The 19,761-nt window shown below is 42.3% G+C and overlaps 1 long non-coding RNA gene across 1 annotated transcript; it reads left to right on the top strand.

The window, feature by feature from the left end:
* The first annotated feature begins 114 nt into the window (after positions 1-114).
* On the top strand, positions 115-10,216 carry LOC143101953 (uncharacterized). The gene is made up of 3 exons (XR_012982539.1): positions 115-470; positions 569-639; positions 8,011-10,216. It is a non-coding gene; the product is annotated as an uncharacterized LOC143101953 (long non-coding RNA).
* Positions 10,217-19,761: the final 9,545 nt, after the last annotated feature.

Genomic DNA, 19,761 nt, shown 5'->3' with positions numbered 1-19,761 from the left:
GCTGTCATGCAATGACAAAGTTGCAGTTCCACTTTCATCATCTGTGTTTACAGTGCAATGGGGAACAGGTTAGTTAGGCTAGACGCGCCCAGCTGCGGGACCTACAGTACCAGCATGTTCAGGGCTTTGTCATGCAACAACAAATTTGTAGTCTACCTCTCCGAAGCTTTTGTTTTTGGTGCATTTTTAGTTAGGCTGATAAGCAAAACTATTGTGCATTTTATGACTAAAGCATGCACGTTTCCCCATATAATCTTCACCCCCTAAGGTTTAATTTCAGACGTCGAGGCACCTCAGGGGCTAGATATGCTGTGTAATACACATTTTTAGCCTAAAATATTTTTACAAGTCATTCCAGAATTCTACTGTGAAGATCTAGAACTTACATTAACTGCCATTCAAACTGGTTGCTTGAGTTCATTATGACAGTATCAAATGGAACCTTTAACTGGCAACATTCTAATTAATTGGTAATATTCTTATCACATACAAATGTGATTTATTTTGTCACCTAACTAATTGAAGTGATTTTTCTGATCAATAACTATACTGCTAAATGTTTTTAAAGGAACACTTCAATCATACACTGGATCGGTACTCTGAAACTGTTTGGCTCTGAGCACAAGTAAAACTTTTAAGGTGAGTGTTTTATTTTTCAAGAACTGTCAGACATTCTGTGAATGTAGTTTGAGAATGGAGAAAAGGGTGGAAGGTTTCAAAAAATGTGTTTTAACAATTGTGGAAAACTGTAATTGTTCCCTTGTTTTTTTTGAGCAGTAGGCTATATAAAAACTATTTGTAAGGTAGAATGGCAAATAATAATAAAAAAAAAAATGCTTAAACACAAAAAGCGCTTAAACTCCTTTTAAAAAACAAAGGATGAATTCTTAAAAAGTAAATAATTTATTTTTCCCATTATATTATTTCCTAAAATATGAAATAATTATGAACAAAATATTGTTAATTCAGCTTTGCAAGGCATTTTGTTTGTAGGACATAAAATGGCACGTTTTCGTAGAATGACCCAAGGATTATCAAAGTTTAAAAAAAAAGAAAAAATTCGTCATCAACTTCCTGAATTTTTGGTTAGTGATTCCTGGGACACCGAAACACTGGGGCACATGAAACTTGGTGGGCATGTAGCCCCACTAGACTTTTACGGAAACATTTTTTTTGGTCTCCAGGGGCTTATCCTTGTGTAGGCTACATTTAAGGCCAACCCAATTATCGGCCGTCAGACGTCATCGGACAGTCGGGCAAGGTGACTCGAGTCGGTTCAGTGTGTCCCGTGCCATCTTCAGTTAGAGTCAGCGTCGGCGTTCATTTGGCCGATTTCAAATCAAATCAAATCGAATCTGCCAGTGGCAGTCGGCCTCAATGACCAATTTGATTGGTGGAGTGCTAGAACCCTTGACTAAACATTATCTCAGATAACCATTAGCACTACATTCAGCGATGTAAGTTATGAACCCATTTTGATAAACTATCCTAACATATTTTTCCTAGTTTTTTATACCTACCTAACTAGCGAACATCACTAACGTTAGCAGTTCCCAATCACTTTTCATTTACTGTGCTAACGTTGGGGGTCGGTTAACAGGCAAACATAAATTATTTATTCCGTGTCCGAAAGAGTGTTTCATTGGCATCACACACAAGCAATGACAATAAAATAGTTCATAATATTTGTATTTATATTTTCTTATTGCTTAATCAGAGAAGTCCGAAACTAGTGCAATTTCGTTCCATTATCTGCTGTTATGGAAATGTAATACGTCTCGCGCCCACGCAGAACGTATGCTAGGGGTCGCTTTGGTGTGTTCCGAGGCACTTTTTGACCGATTCGGGGAGCTGACTGATCAGTCCGACTGCTTTTCTGTCGACGGTCGGCCGTCGGGTTGGTGTGTCCCGGCCTTTAGTGACTGTACATTCATCGGCCTGTAGATGGTGGTGTTGAGCGAAGGGTTGCTGGTAGAGGATGGTGAGGAGAGGAGCTACAAGGCAGGACTGTCTCACACACATTCTCTCTCACAAACACACATATAAACACACACGCCCGCACACACACACACAAGCACACACATTCACATCCACACGCACCGCACACACACATACACAGGCTCGCACACACTCACACACAAAGGGATGCACACACACAGCCATGCATGTCAGGGTTCTGGCTTGAATTTCTATTTTTCCTGTATTTTTCCTGTTCCCCTGCAGGTCATGTCTGGTATTGACTGTCATTTGCATTGTTTATTTCGCCATGTGGCAATGTTGTTGTTTTGATTCCGCCCTCACCTACCTTGTGTCACTTCCTGTAACTGCAGTTCCCCTCCATTTTGTCTGTGCTCACCTGTTTCTCATTGTGCTCTCAATTAGATCCAATCACCCAGTGTATTTATACCCTGCTCTTTTCAGTTAAGTTTGTCAGTTCGTCACATTTGTTTCTGTGTGTCGTGCTCCATCTCTGTGACTTTTGTTTTGGAACTTTTGGACTATTTGCCTGCCTGTTTTGTTGGACTAATGTTGGATTTCTGTTGCCTGCCCTCTGGATTATTTGCCTGCCATGGACTGCACTTTCTGGTATTGACCTCTGCTGCACTGTATTGGACTTTTATACAAGAATAAAGACTTGTCAATTGCAACTGCTATTGGTCTGCTCTTGGGTCCGACTGAAAAAACTTGACAGAACGAACTGACCCGAAAATGGACTGAGTTGCTGGGAAGACATGAGCAAAAAATTTTTTCCGTGTCAACCAGTCCATAGAGACCCTTTCAGCTTCCCTGACCAGCATGGGCACCCAGGTTCAGCAGGTTCAGCTAACGCTGAGCTCCAACCAGCAGTCTGCAGACTCCCAGCAAGCTGTTCAACAAGGTCCTCTAGCTCAGCCAGTCCGAGAGCCCCGACTGCCACCACCTGGAGCCTACAGTAGGGACCCGGGGACCGGCAGGTCATTCCTCTCCCAGTGCTCTCTGGTCTTCGAGCTCCAGCCCACTACGTTTCCCACCGATCGATCCCGGATCGCGTATATCACGCTGCTTTCAGGTCAGGCGAGGGAGTGGGGAATCTTCACTCGCCAACTCTTGTCCAGCCCATTCTCTCCGGATCAGACTCCATCGAGTGACGTTCCTGAGCCCATGCAGGTAGACCACACCAGTCTGACCCGTTCGGAGAGACAGAGGAGGATCAGCATCAACTCCTGTCTGTATTGTGGCCAGCCCGGCCACTTTGTGTCAACCTGTCTAGTAAAAGCAGATGCTCACCTGTGAAGAGGGGACTACAGATGAGCATTACTCCTCTCTCTCGCTCCCCTACCTCTTGCACACTATTTCCAGCATTTTTGCTCTCAAAGGGTCACAAAGAGTGTTTCAGTACTCATTGACTCGGGGGCAGAGGGGAATTTTATCCATGCAGGTCTAGTTGCCAAGCTAGGCATCCCCTCAACGCAGTTACGAACACCCCTGGAGGCCAATGCCTTAACTGGAGTCAGGCTTGCCAAGATAACTCTCACTACAGCTCCGGTGAGCCTTCTCATCTCTGGCAATCATCGGGAGAACATTGTGTTCCATCTGATTGACTCACCTCAGGCATCTGTCATTGTAGGACACCCCTGGCTGGCACAACACAATCTCCACATTGATTGGACTGACAATAGAGTGTTAGGCTGAAGCTCTTTTTGTCTGAGTCACTGCCTCCGTTCAGCTCAGACTGCACCAGACTGTTTTTTCACCCGCAGAAGATTTCCCTGACTTATCTGCTGTTTCTCCAGAATCTCTGGATCTTAAGACTGTGTTTAGCAAGACAAGGGTCACCTCCCTGCCCCCTCACCGCCCCCATGAATGTGCTGTGGAGCTTCTTTCAGGAACATCTCCACCTAGAGGTTGCCTGTACTCCCTGTCTCCACCTGAAAGCGTGGCCATGGACCGATACTAGAATCCCAGAATTAATCCAGGCATAATTCGCCCATCCTCTTCTCCAGCGGGTGCAGGATTTTTCTTTGTTGGTAAGAAGGATGGGTCTCTCCCTCCCTGCATAGACTACAGAGGTCTTAATGAGACTACTGTGAAGAATCGCTATCCACTTCCCCTGATGTCGTCGGGATTTGAATTGCTTCAAGGTGCCACAGTTTTCTCTAAGCTTGATCTCCGCAATGCCTATCACTTTGAATCAGGGAGGGGGACAAGTGGAAGACAGCGTTTAATACACCATCAGGCCACTATGAGTACTTGGTGATGCCGTCGGTCTTACGAATAGCCCTGCTGTGTTCCAATCTCTGGTTAATAATGTTCTGCGGGATATGTTGAATCAGTTTGTGTTTGTTTACCTTGATGACATTCTGATATTCTCCAGGGGCTGTCACAACCACCTGGCTCAAAGTAGCTGTGACATTAAATGGGAGACCACACTGTAGCGATATGTTCAATAATGTATGTTTATTTTTACATTAAAAAGATAAGGTCTGTGTAGTGTATGAAAAGGATGGTGTAATGCAAAGTGTCTAGGGGTGATCAAAAAAAAGTGTAAAACGTGACGTCAGTGTGAGGAGCGACGGGCTGAGGCTCTCCCCAGCGGAGCAGCCACGGAGTGACCAGGAACCAGGAATGAGCGTCAGAGGTTCAGAGCTGAGGCAGAGTCAGTTACCCATGAGGTCTTCTTTATAGGGCCACCCATTACTCCCAGCACCAATGGGCACACTCCATGATCTGCAGATTGGTAACAAGGCAGCACAGACATTAGAAAAGGTGTAATACTGGGAATGACCAGCAGGACCTTAACAGGGCCTATTGCACAAAACTAGGATAAGGGATTAAGCCGGGATTACTTGGTTATCCTGGCTCAATTTATCCATGATCCAGTTGCACAAAAGCGGGATAGGGGGCAGCAGGATATATTATGGTATAAGTTACCATGGCGATTTATTCTGTGGAGCTAACCTGCTCCAGACCAGGTTAAGTTCCAGGATCTACTTAATCTCATCCCTTATCTCAGTCGGCAGTCACCACAAACGGAAACCAATAGTTATTCCACTGCCCACTACACATTGTTATCACATATACCTAGACCCACTGTCATTATTGAAACGTTTGTGATCATTAATTAACTTTTACATACTCGCCATTCCCGACCTGTCATGCGATGTCACAGGAGTGCCTAACTATTTCGCGCGTGGTGGTTGCGGCACTAGTTGCAATATTCTCCTAAACAGAGGTGTTGCTGTTTGTTGCTGTTGTGAAAAGGCTATCGCTACCTACTTCACACCGTAGAAGAAGCAATGAAGCCGCTCTAGTTGCCATGGTGAATCTGTAATCGGTGGCGGGGTCTATTTGAGAGCGCCGTGAGCGCGTACATCCAGGATAGGTTTCACCTGGCTTGATATATCCGTGTCTGCTCATCCTGGCTTGCTCATTGTGCAACCAATTAAGCCTGTACGCTCTTGTTTTGGATTCATTGAACGCAGCTCAGTAACTTAGTGTCTAGATGTCTTAATTCTGCTTTTGTGCAATAGGCCCCAGGGGCCTGTACTACGAAGCGGGGTTACTGGCTTATCTGGGTAACTTCGAGAGTAACTTGATCACGTGTGGCGTAACTTCCCGATTAACCCGTACTACGAAAGGTGTATAGGTTTTAACCGAGGTATGCTGCCATGCCAATTTACGCTGCATCTCAAACCTGCTCCGAGCAGGTTATGTTCTTGGTTAACCCGAGGTTTCCGTTAACCACACCCTTTATAAGTACCACCCCTCCACTAACAATTTCTCCCGAGACATGTCGGCGTACCTGGATGATCCATACGACATTGGAGCGCAAATCGTGAGGGACTCTCTTCGCAGGGCGAGGGGTTTTAGAGACCGCCAGAAAATATATATAGCCTACCCGGACGATATTCTCTATGAAGATATAGATTGTCAGCCGAGGGAATTCGTTATCTTTGTCAGATGATCTAGGAAGACGTCTCATAGCAATGCCCGTACGTGGACATTCATGTATTCCATTGGTGATGCTGAACATCTGAGCAAGAATAGCCTACTGTATGTCCGAAAATAAATCGGACATAGGCCTACAGTATGCTGAACATCTGAGCAAGAATAAATCGGACATATAGTAGGCCTAATAAATTAAAATCACCATTTTAACAAACGTATTGAATTGAATGTCATATTACTGTACCCTGCACATAAAGGCTACACATTTCCACAGCACCAGAATCCGACCGAATGCCTCCCTCAACCCCTTCCACAATCGGCCTTCCACTATTATTTGCGATGGCCAACTCCTCTGCTACTGTAAAACACTCTGGTGCCTTACAGTAGTGTTCAAAGACACCTTTTTCTTGTTAGCTGTAAAACAGAGGCCAAGTGAAGGCTATAAGCATAGGTCTACATGTTTTCATAATTAAGAAATATTAATGCAAGCTATGACTATATAAACCACTATTCTGAATAATGTGTTTGTGTTTCATTTTCACCTGCTGCCATGTGCGTTTGGCAATGGTGTTGCATCTGAAATGTTCACAGGATTAGGCATACACTAAATCAGTCAATGGGGCTACTTAAACATTCAATTATCCTTATTACTGTAATCTATATGCCCACTTCTAAATTGTGCTGCATCTGTAGGCATTTCTATGAACTCAAAATAAATAAGCAATTTAATTATTTAAACTCATTAAATACATTCCGCAAGCTATTAATCCTCCGTATTTGAAGAACATGTGGACATAAAACTTTACTTTTAGGCATTTTGGCTACCCGATCTGCAATACGTTGCCAACAGCCTTGCCTTGCTTTGTTCACTGCCGACGTATTTGATTTTTGTCGTAGAGTGGGTTTTAATTCCTCATAACTTGTCATAATAATTGTGCATTCCTCATCCGTAAAATAAGGTGAACACGTCATCACTGAAAGTGGTGATTTGCGCTGCAACCCGCCCCTTTTATGTGAACGCGCACAAACTCCAATGAGGTTAACCCCGGCTCAACAAATCAACTTCATAATCAGCGTCGTAGTACCGATTAACACCACTAAAGATAACCAGGTTTTGTCAACCCCGGTTTAACAAAGTAACCCTGGGTTACATCTGGGTAGGTTAAGCTCCCTTCGTAGTACAGGCCCCAGGTCTCTCTCGGAACACATCCATCATGTACGACGGGTGCTTCAGCACCTCTTGGAGAACCAGCTGTTTGTGAAAGCCGAGAAGTGCGAGTGCCATCAGAGCACTATCTCGTTCTTGGGATATGTCATCACAGCAGGAGGAATTCAGATGGATCACCAGAAGGTTAAGGCGGTAGAGGATTGGTCCCTACCCAAATCTCGTCGTGAGGTCCAACGTTTTTTGGGGGTTTGCCGACTTCTGTCGCCGTTTCATACGTAACTTCAGTACTCTGGCTGCACCCCTCACTGCCCTGACTTCCTCCAAGCAGAGGTTCTCTTGGAGTCCAGCTGCTGAGAAGGCGTTCTTGGAACTTAAGAGGCGTTTCACTACTGCTCCCATTCTTACTCAGCCTGATCCTGGCCGCCAATTCATTGTGGAGACTGACGCATCGGATGTAGGAGTAGGGGCCATCCTGTCACAGCGTTCATCAGAGGCTTTCTTCTCCTATAGGCTAACCCCCACTGAGCGTAACTATGACATTGGTGATCGGGAACTCCTAGCTGTCAAGTTAGCTTTGGAGGAGTGGAGGCACTGGCTCGAAGGGACAGTCACCCCCTTTCTGGTATGGACCGATCACAGACAGGAACCTTGAATATATCAGGTCTGCAAGACGCCTTAACCCCCGCCAGGCCCGCTTGGCACCCTTTTATGGGCCGATTAAATTTTACTCTGTCCTATCGCCCCGGTTCTAAGAACGGCAAACCAGATGCCCTTTCGAGGAGGCTACAGAGGTAGACCCTAAGAGGTGGTTGGTTGCAGCAGCCCAGTGGGATATCGAGTCTATTGTCTTAGCAGTCCAGCAGGGTGAGCCTTGTCCCAGCTCCTGTCCATCTAACTTTCTGTTTGTTCCTCAGTCTGTCCGCTCCCAGGTTCTCCAGTGGGGACACTCTTCAAGACTCTCTTGTCACCCAGGCGTCAGACGCACGGCAGCCTTCATCAGTCGGAGGTTCTAGTGGCCCGCCATGAGGGAGGATGTCCACAGTTTCGTCTCTGCCTGCCCTGTCTGCACCCGGAACAAGACCTCCAACCGTCCCCCATCTGGCCTTCTACAACCCTTGCAATCCCTAAGAGACCTTGGTCCAACATAGCCTTGGACGTTGTCACTGGCCTGCCTCAATCTGATGATAACACTATCATATTGACTATTGTGGATTGTTTTTCTAAGTCTGTAAACCAGAGGGGTATTTCACAAAGGCAGAATTAAGACATCCAAGATAAGTGATAAAGCGAGGTTTGACATAGTGTTGTCTGGTCATCCTAGCTAAACTCGTTTCACTAACGCCAATCCAAGATGAGTAGGAGCAACTATGTCAAGCCAGGTGTAAGTAATTCAGGATGTGTGCGCGTTCTCGTTTCTGCTCCAAAATGCCCACGGTTGGAATAAAGACGCAGAAAATAGCGTCATTCACACAAAGTGAACAACCGCTTTTGATATAGACTAACAATGAAGTAAAGTTGTCATTTTTGGAATGGGGAATCATGGCTATTTATGTAAAACAGCGGGAGTAGGCGTGGTAGACCAACTGAATGCAAATTTACGTATGCACCCACGTGTGAGTGCTTTCTTGTCTCGGAACGCAACGTCATTAAGAAAGCGCTTGCCTCTGCAAAGATGCATGATATACCTTAATATTATAGTTGAAAATACCTCCGAGAACTTGCCCCTCCACTTCCAATCAACTACAGTAGGCTATTCATCAAACGTCTATCAATAAAATAAGCAAACAAAGAGTACCTAGGCCTATGTTAATAATTATAAGGCTATCACAATTAAAATAATAACTATATGGTAGTAGGCAGACAATCTGTTTTGTTTTGCGAGCAAATACATTTAGCAAATAGTTTATAAATGGAATAAAGCTCCTTAAAAATTAGCACGGAGGTCTGATGTGAATGACAGCTAGCTGAACCAATAAGACGACATAATTACCATTAGAATTAACTTAGCTTGGCTGTTAGACTGGTCGGGACCAGGCTAGGTGCAGAGAATAAATCCCCATGGTAACTTATGTGCCATCTCTTTTGTGAAACCAAGTCCAGGCTAAATTCATCCAGGATAACCTAAAAATCCCAGCTTAATCCCTTATCTAGGTTTTGTGAAATACCCCTCTGGTTCCACTTCCCAAGTTACCTTCTGCCAAGGAGACTGCCGGCCTTCTCATTGACCATGTATTCAAGATTCATGGTCTACCCACCGAAGTAGTGTCTGACAGAGGCCCTCAGTTCACCTCTCAATTTTGTAGGGCATTTTGTAAATTGCTTGGTGCCAAGGTTAATCTCTCCTCTGGTTTCCACCCACAGACTAACGGCCAGACTGAACAGGCCAACCAGCAACTGGAGGTGATGCTCTGCTGCTTGTCCTCCCAGGAACCGTCCTCCTGGAGTCAGCAGCTCCCCTGGGTGGAGTACGCCATTAACTCTACCTTCTTCTTCCTCTGGTCTGTCCCCCTTCCAGTGTTGCCATGGCTACCAACCTCCCCTATTTCCATCTCAGGAGGAGGAGGTCAACGTTCCATCGGCAGAGGCGTTCATCCAGAGATGCCGTCGGACATGGAAGCGTGCCCGGAGGGTCCTGCTCCGTTCCACAGCAAGGGCAAAACAACAGGCCGATAGGCATCACATTGCAGCTCCCCACTACCGCCAGGGCCAGCGAGTGTGGTTGTCCTCCCGTGACATTCCACTAAGGGTGGACTCCCACAAGCTGGCTCCCCGTTTCATTGGTCCCTTCCCCATTGTCAAGGTGATCAGCCCTGTTGCAGTGCGTCTGAGACTGCCCCCTACCCTCCGTCGTATCCATCCTACATTTCATGTGTCAAGGATCAAGCCTTTCATCTGCAGCCCTCTTTGCCCTGCGCCCAAGCCACCTCCCCCTCCCCGCCTCATCGATGGTTCTGCAGCCTACACGGTACGCCGTCTATTGAAGGTTAGGCGCCGGGGTCGTGGTCTACAATACCTTGTGGATTGGAAGGGCTCCGATCCTGAGGAGAGGTCCTGGGTTCCCACTCTTAGACCTGTCTCTCATCAAGGACTTCCACAGCCACCATCCAATACCACCTTTTGGGACGCCAGGAGGCGCCCATAGGAGGGGGGGGGGGGGGTACTGTCAGGGTTCTGGCTTGAAATTTTCATGTCTGTACATGAAACATGTCTGGTATTGACTTGTCATTTGCTTTGTTTATTTCGCCATATGGCAATGTTGTTGTTTTGATCCCGTCCTCACCTACCTTGTGTCACTTCCTTTAATTGCAGTTCCCTCCATTTTGTCTGTGCTCACCTGTTTCTTATTGTGATCTCAATTAGATCCAATCACCCAGTGTATTTATACCCTGCTCTTTTCAGTTCAGTTTGTCAGTTTGTTACAGTTGTTTCTGTGTGTCGTGCTCCATCTCTGACTTTTGTTGTGGAACTTTTGGACTATTTGCCTGCCTGTTTTGTTGGACTAGTGTTGGATTACTGTTGCCTGCCCTCTGGATTATTTGCCTGCCATGGACTGCTCTTTCTGGTATTGACCTCTGCTGCACTGTTTTGGACTTTTATACAAGAATAAAGACTTGTCAATTGCAACTGCTATTGGTCTGCTCTTGGGTCCAACTAGAAAACCTGAAAATGCATACACGCACACACACGGTTACGCACATACAAGCATACAAAAAAGTTGCAAGAGTAAGAGAGTGGGCCGATATTAAACTATCGGTATCTGCAATTATAACGGACGATAAATAATTTTAAATTTAGTAAAGGAAAACTGAATATTGATCCATTATTTAGGCTGTATTTCCAGTATTGGTGTTATGTAGTTTGTCCACCAGATGGCACAGTGTCTTGCTGCAAGACACACATTACTTGACTTGGTTCCCTTCACTCACTGTGACTTCCTACAATGACAACGCAGCGGTAGCTTAGGTTTCACCCACTGCTTTGTGGCTTGTGTATTCATAGGATGATTTTCAGGTGAAATGTAATTCCCATTTCTTCTTGAAGCCAAAATAATTTGACATGCTTTTTAGGTTTTTACTGCAGGAACGCCAATCTTACACCAGCTAAATGTTATGCCCATAGGTAAAATAACGTTAACGTTAGCATTGGTTGATTAGATTAGATTCAACTTTATAGTCATTGTGCAGAGTACAAGTACAAAGACAACGAAATGCAGTTTGCATCTAACCAGAAGTGCAAAAAAGCAGGAAAGTGCAATGTGATATACAAGTATATATATATATTTATAAGAGCAGAATAAATATGGGTATGTAATATGAGCAATGTATGAACAACATGTACAGATATGTGCAATGTAGTAGCATTATATTAGTAGTAAGAATAATATAGGTATATACTGTAGTTGGTTGGATGTCACCGGGATGCAGTAGGGTAGGGTGACAGCCGCAGGAATGAAGCTTCCTCTGAACCTGCTGGTTTGGGTGCGGAGAGACCTGTAACGACTCCCGGAGGGGAGTGGGGAGAACAGTCTGTGGTTGGGGTGAGAACAGTCTTTGATGATGCTGTGCACCTTGCACTGGATGCCTCAATGGAGGGGAGTGATGAACCGATGATGCGTTGGGCAGTTTTCACCACTCTCTGCAGTCGTAGGCAGAGCAGTTGCCATACCAAACTGTGACACAGTTGGTGAGGATGCTCTAGATGGTGCAGCGGTAGAAGTTCACCAGGATCTGAAGAGACAGGTGGACCTTCTTTAGTCTCCTCAGAAAGAAGAGATGCTGAGCCTTCTTGATCAGGGTAGGTGTTGAGGGTCCAAGAGAGGTCCTCAGAGATTGAGTGATGGAGGCTAGTTTGATTGTTGGTGTATTTGAGTATTGACCTTATGCAGAATAAGACAATATTGCCAACGAATATGGTGTTTACATGAGTTCTTAATAGAATATTCCATTAATATTCCATGTCATGCAGCATATTCTGATTAATAATCACAATATGCTATCAATAAATCAATTTATTTGGCTATCAATTTAGCAATTAGGAAAGGGCAAGATTATAGAGCACTACGCGCTCCGCTCTAAGATCTTTGATAGTAACCGCGCTCTATAATCTTTGATAGTAACCTTATCACTACCTAAGCTACAGTATAATATAACACCAGCTAAAATTACCAGCTTGAGGTGGTACGACAAGCAAAACCAGCTGATTTACCATCGTAAGCTGGGTAGTCCAGCTGATGGTATGTTTTCGCAAGAGTTTTGCTGGTCTAGCAGGTCAATTGCTATCTAGCCCTGCACACGCCCGGACTCGAACCCCTGCACAGCAGCACCTTGGATCGGGAGTCAAGTGTGCTGACAATTGAGCTAAAAGCCCAGGCTACTAGCTCCCGCTCTCACACAACACACTGCAGGATCAGAGAGAGTAGAAGCAGAGTGTTGGCAGCACTGAATCAGTGCAGGTATAAGTCAAGATTCAAGGTGTTTCGATGGTTATCATGTCTAACCTCAACAATAGAGAATGCCTCTGTATGCAGTTTGCGTGCATAAAATGATTCAGCAGATTTTACAACAGCATGCCAACCCACATGGCGAGTAGCCTATGCAGTGGTTCAAAACAATGTAAAATAGCCTATGGTGTTCACACCATTGTTGCAAATTTCATATGATGATGCATCATTCGCATGCATAATCAACATGGTTTGCCTTCTCTATCATCAAGTTATTCAATAGGCTAAACAGCCTTAACTCAAAACAATTGTTAGGCTTATGTCATTTTGATCTGTTCATTGCACATTTATTATAATGTATAATAACATTCAGTAGGCCTATTATTGAATGCTTGTATAGCTGGAATTATGTTTTTCCCTCTAATCCTATTTTTAAAGCAATGAAATTGGGCTACAGATTTTCTACAGGATTAGCATGTTTGAACGAGCACTGCACTAGTATTACAACAGCTATCAATGATCACAAAACTCCACGGAACATGTCTTGTCTACACATGTCAAAAATATGAAAATTGAAATGGACGTATGGGCCACGCATTAAGCATTTCCCTCTCCAATCACGGCAAGTTGAACATTAAACACTAAGAAGACCAATTCTATCTGTTTTTGTCATCAACTGCAACACAGCCCTTGAATGTTAGAATTAGGGCTGTCAAAATAACTGATTAATTTCGATTAATTAATTTGAGAAAAAATAAATTATAAAACAAATAGCACAGATTAATCGATTCCGTATGACCTTTGACCCCCAGCCATTCTAGTCATTAGACTGTAAAAGGAAAGAGAGAGAAGAAAATGTGCTGCCTAGATCATTGATTGGAACATTTACTTTTAAAAAACGGTCTAATGGTGTTGATAAAAATAAAGTGTTGATTAAAATAAAGTCCTCTGCAATGTCTGCAGCAAGGAATTTGCATATCACCGGAGTTCGTCAACTCTAAAGTCGCACATCAATGCAAAGAAATAGTGTTGACAATGCAAAGAAATAGTGTTGACATTGAGGGGAGTGTTCATTTATTCTCATTGTGTCCCCTAGGTCAGTGTTTTTCAACCACTGTGCCGGGGTACACTAGTGTGCCGTGAGAGATCATCAGGTGTGCCGCAGAAAATTACCCAAATGTCACTCACTGGTCCAGAAAAGCAACTGTTGCATCAAAGAATTTATAACCACATGCTCTCATTGATTGTATGATTGCACTATTTGTGGTAAGCCTTCATTGTACAACGGGGGCCCCATATCCAGTATTCACAGAATCATCACATATCCAGTTCAACAACAATTAAATTAGATATAGTCACCTACAAATGAAACAGAGGCGCTTGTTTTATTGAGCAGGTCTTGCATAGAAGCCATAATAAGGCCATATCTGTGTACTGTAAATTTTAGGCTATGGTAGCCTATGTTTATTTTTTCTTCACACAAGGATGTTAGTGTGCCGTGGGATATTTTAAGTGTCAAAAGTGTGCCGTGGCACAAAAAAGGTTGAAAAACACTGCCCTAGGTTATATCTGTGGCCTGAAATGCCTTGTATGTAAAAAAAAAAAAAAACTTCTTCCAGAAGCACTTTTGAATTTATTTCCTCACCATATTAGGTCATATCATAGGTTATTATGGCCATTATTTGAACAGTGAAAATAATAATAAAAGAGTTTTTGAACTTTAATGTCACTAATGCTGATTATTCAATGATTCATTTGAATTTAAATATTTAAAATACTTTCACAGCAAAAATGATTTAGATTAATTAATCACAGAGTATGTAATTAATTTGATTAAATTTGTTATCGATTGACAGCCCTAGTTAGATTCAAAGGTGAGCTCATCGAACAAGTGGGCCTTATGGTTTAACTGGTCCCAAGTCAACCAATCAACAATTAAATCCATAGTCTCTTTACAGAAAGGCATTAAAAATCCTGGATAAAAAGCAGATAACCTAAGCAACACTGTCACAATTTCAGCAAATAACATTTTACATTTATTCTTTTTTACTTTGTTGTTTGAACAACATTGTTCCTCAACCCCTTTGCTAAATCATAACAAGATTGCAAAGTGGCAGTATAGTCAGAACCAGAGATGTAAAGTAACTAAGTAGAAATACTTTTTATTTTTACTTTTACTTTTACTTTAGTACATTTTTTAAATTAAATGTATACGTGCTGCATTAACTTATAGCCTATCCAAAGTTCTGACTGCTTTCTTTTTTATTAAAATTATTCGGATACTTTGGTCAGAACCACTAGCGTAGTCATAAGTGGCAGTTGCAGAATTCCATATAGGCCTACCATAAACATCGTTTTGCCCAGAATGCCCTCTCAGTGAAAGGGCAACATTTTCAAATTCACCATATATTTTTAAATGTAGGCTATCTCAAACTTCTCCAATTTTAAAAGAATCACCAAATAATCCAGCAACAATATTGCACTCATGTCATTTTAACATTTGCATTGTATCTTTCTTTTCTCTCTTTTGTTCTTTCCCCCTCTTTTTAAAAGTAGCCTAAGCTAGGCCTACTTGTTTTATAGCTGCATACAGTCATGAACTTCTAGAGACGTGTTGTAAATTCGCTTTAATAATAAACATGCATGATAATTGGATCAGATAGCAGTTTTTAGTTTGTCCGTAAACATAAACAATTGCTGGGGGACAGGGTCTGGAAAGATGCGTTGCTGGGACGGCGTATGCGTTTGGACTTCCGTGATGAACACCGGAGAGCGAGGGGGGTAATATCAGGAATCCCAGGTGAGAAGTTAGAGGAAGATTATTAAGGGAGGAACTGTAGTTGAGATTAATCGTCTTAAAATTACGAAGAATGGTGAGAAAGTTGACAGTACCTCAGTACTTCTGGAATTTCAGGAAGGGGTGCTGCCATCTAAAGTGATGATAGGGTTTATGAGTTTTAGTGTGAGGGAGTATATTCCTCCACCCGTAAGATGCTACAAGTGTCAGAGATATGGACATATTGCAAGAGTGTGTAAAGGAAAGCAAAGATGTGGAAAGTGTGGTGGAGATCATGAGTATGGAAAGTGTGGAGATAGTGCTGAGAGGAAGTGTTGTAATTGTGGTGGGGATCACACAGCAGCTTATGGGGGGTGCCCAGTAAGGAAAAAGGCAGTAGAAGTGCAACAGATTCGTGCAGAGGTAACCAAAGTGGTCAACGAGCAGAAGAAAGAAAGCCCTGTAGTGAGTTACATGCAGGAAAGGGATAAGGATGTGGTAGAAATCAATACAGAAAAATTGGTTCTGTTTGTAGCATATGTGATCAATTGTTCTGAACAAGCAAAAACAAAAACTGAAAAAATAAAGATAATAATGAAAGCAGCATGTAAGTTTTTGAATATGAAAGATTTGTCTTTTGATAAAATTCAAGCAGGTCTTGTTTAAAGTGAGGTAAGTGAGGGAACATTGCATGGAGCTCTAGATCCACCATGTTAATTTTGCAATGGAATGCTAGGAGTCTTATTGCAAATGGCCAAGAACTTAAAGGTTTTATTGAAGACTTAAATGATAAGCCAGATATTGTATGCATCCAGGAGACTTGGCTTAAGTCTATTTTAGACTTTGTGATAAAGGGGTATATAAGTTTAAGAAGGGATAGATTAGAGGGAAATGGTGGAGGGTGTGCTATTTTTCTAAGACAAGGTTTACAATATAGAGAGTTAAGGAAGGGAAATGAGTGGGAGTTTATTGCAGTGGAGGTATGGACAAGTGAGGGAAGTGTTAAAATTAACTTGTATAATCCATGTAAGCAACTGGAAAATGGGAACGACATTTGGGGTGAGTTAAATGGGAAAGTTATTTGGTGTGGAGATTTTAATGCACATAGCATATTATGGGGAGTAAAGGATGACAGTAATGGGAGCATTGTTGAGGAATTTATGGAAGAGAAAGAGCTTTGTGTTTAAATGATGGAACTGGTACAAGGATAGATGTAGCAAGGGGGACAGAGTCTACAGTTGACATTACACTAGCTACAGTAGCAATAGCTAGGAAGTGTAGGTGGGAGGTAATGAGAGAAAGTACAATGGGAAGTGATCATTATCCTATACTAATTCAAACAGAAATGGAATTGACTGTGGAAAAGGTAGTGAGGGAGGGGAGATGGAGGTTGGAAGAGGCTGACTGGGAGAAGTTTAGAGAAATCAGTGAGTGTTCTTTGATGTGGGTCAGAGATGATCAAAAAGTTGAGGAGTTAAATACAGAGATAAGTAGCACTATAATTCAGGCAGCAATAGAGGCTTTTCCAAAGTCTAAACCCACAAAGTTGTGTAAAATTGTGCCATGGTGGTCAAAAGAATGTGGTGAGGTAATACGGAAAAGAAATAGAGCTTTTAAAGAGTTGAAGAAGACAAATCATTTTCCAAATCTAGTTGAATATAAGAGACTACAGGCAATAGTGAGGCAAACAATAAGGAGATATAAAAAAGAGCATTGGAAAAGGTTTTGTGACTCAATTGGAAGGTCAACACCAGTGGAGAAAGTATGGGGAACTAAAGAGTTGGGGCTGTGGGAAAGAGTTTGGTTACCCAGTAGCCTAATGAAGGATGGCCAAAATAGTGTTACTAGTAGTGAAGCTAAAGCGGAGCTAATAGCAAAGACACTAGTAAAAGTACATAGTTCTGAAAATTTAAGTCAAGAGGAAAGAAGAGGAAGGGAGGATACTATTGCAAGATATGAGAGTATCAGTCAGGAAGGTGATGGTGAAGATGGTAGTGCGTTAAATAGATTATTTACAATAGCTGAACTTAATAATGCCTTAAGGAAGCTGGGTAAGTCAACTCCAGGAAGGGATAGTATCTGTTATGTCATGCTAGAACAGTTAAGTGATAAAGGGAAAGAGATGTTGCTAAATTTGTACAATAAGGTATGGATAGAAGGCACTATTCCAATAAGTTGGAAGGAGTCTATAATTATACCTATAAGGAAGCCAGGGAAAGATCCAACAGTTCCAGAAAGCTATAGACCGATTGCTTTGACCTCTCAGATGGGGAAAACTATGGAAAGGATGGTCAATGATAGAATGGTACTACCTGGAGACTAGAGGTCTGATCAAAAATTATCAGAGTGGGTTTAGAAGAGGAAGAGGAACAATGGATCCTATGGTGTGTTTGGAGTATGAAGTAAGGAGAGCTCAGACAAATAAAGAGACAGTATTAGTGGTGTTCTTTGATATTGAAAAGGCTTATGATATGCTGTGGAAGAAGGGACTGCTTATCAAGTTAAAACTAATGGGAATAAAAGGAAGAGTTTTTAGCTGGTGTAAGGATTTCTTAACAGAAAGGAAAATAAAATTAATGAAGTATTAAGTAGTTATTATGAAGTAGAGAATAGCACTCCTCAAGGGAGCATCATTAGTCCTTTGTTTTTTTCAATAATGATTAATGATGTGTTTAAAGATGTTGGAGGCTCAGTCGATGTAGCTCTGTTTGCAGATGATGGTGCAATGTGGAAGAAGAGTAGAAATGTTGAATATGTTGTTAATAAAATTTGAATGGGGATTTAGATTCTCAGTGGATAAATCAAAGACCATGTTTTTTACAAGAAAGAAAATAAGTCCAGATTTAAAACTTAGGATATATGGATCAGAATTAGAAAGAGTAGACTTCTTTAGGTATTTAGGTCTGTGGTATGACAAGACGCTTACATGGGCAATTCATGTCCAAAAAGTAGTGGAAAAGTGTAAGAAGGTCTTAAATGTTATGCGTTGTTTGAGGGGAGTAGAGTGGGGTGCAAGCAGACCAGCTATGAAAACTATTTATATAGGATTAATGAGGTCAGTGTTGGATTATGGATGTTTTATATATGGGTCTGCTTCTGCAACTCAGTTAAGTAAACTGGATGCAATACAAAATCAGGCTTTGAGATTATGTAGTGTGGCATATAAAACTACTCCTGTGGCTGCTATCCAGGTAGAGATGGGAGAGATGCCTCTTAAGCTAAGAGGAGAGCAGTTGGCCCTTGTTTACTGGGCAAACCTGAAGGGCCACAAAGATGACCATCCTTGTCAGAGGGTTCTAATGCCCTGCCAAGAGAAGGAAAAAAAACAAAGCTCATGTTTTGGTTGGACAATAGGAAATGTTGCAAGAGAAATGGAAATTACAACACTAAGTGTAAGTCCAACAGTAGCATATTCAAGTGTTCCTCCATGGATGTTTAAAGAAGTAGCAATAGATTTAGCATTATTGGAAGAAAGGGAGAGTGGAGTTACTATTGATAATTGTGCATTTGAAATATATGTCAGAGAAAAGTATGGAAATAATATTCATGTGTACACAGATGCATCAAAAATAAACAAGAGAGTAGGAGTTGCATATGCAATTCCCGAATTACAGTTGGTAAAGGCTAAGAGAGTTAGTGATGAATTAATTGCAATATGGTTGGCGTTATTATTGGTGGAGGAGTATAGATCTAAAAGTGTAGCAATATGGTCTGACTCAAGTTCAGCTTTATAAGGAATGTACATTCTGAATCCAGGCAGGATATTATATATGAGATAGTGCATTTGGTAAATAGGTTAACCAATTCAGGAGTCAGCGTCCTTCTGGGGTGGGTTCCAGCCCATGTAGGAGTAGTGGGGAATGAAGTGGCAGACAAGTATGCTAAACAGGCAACAAAACAAGACAGCATAGGTATTCAGGTACAATATAGCAAAGCTGAAATTAAAAACATGATTAAAGCTAAGAATAAGGAAATATGGCAATATTTATGGGATAATGAAGTTACAGGCAGGCATCTGTATTCAATTCAAAAGAATGTAGGACGGAGTAGGAGTACCAGCAGAAACAAACAGGAGGAGGATATTGTGTCAAGAATGAGGTATGGGCATACAGGGTTGAACAGCACACTAGTTTTAATGAGAAAGCATGCTGATGGTTACTGTGAGTGTGGCAATCAAGAAACCGTAGAACATGTCATAGTACAGTGTCCTAAATTCCAACAGGAACGACAGACACTTATAGAGCAGCTAGCACAAGAAAAAATAAGTCTGGACATAACAGATATACTGCAAAGAAATTCTGGGGAACAATGTTTAAGATGTCTTTTTCAATATTTGAAAACAACAGGTTTATTCCATGGAATTTAGAGGGATGTAGTATTCAGACCCACACTCCTATTCAGAAGGTGGCGGTAATGCACCTAAAAGCTGTTTGCCAACCGCCAAAGAAA

The sequence above is a fragment of the Alosa pseudoharengus genome, unplaced genomic scaffold, assembly GCF_046254945.1.
Source record: "Alosa pseudoharengus isolate Yale_2024_CS ecotype anadromous, Long Island Sound unplaced genomic scaffold, YU_APseudo_1.1 YU_APseudo_1.1_scf_4, whole genome shotgun sequence".
Lineage (NCBI taxonomy): Eukaryota > Metazoa > Chordata > Actinopteri > Clupeiformes > Clupeidae > Alosa > Alosa pseudoharengus.
Note: the sequence above shows the minus strand (reverse complement) of the source record. Positions and strands in the feature narration are given on the sequence as shown.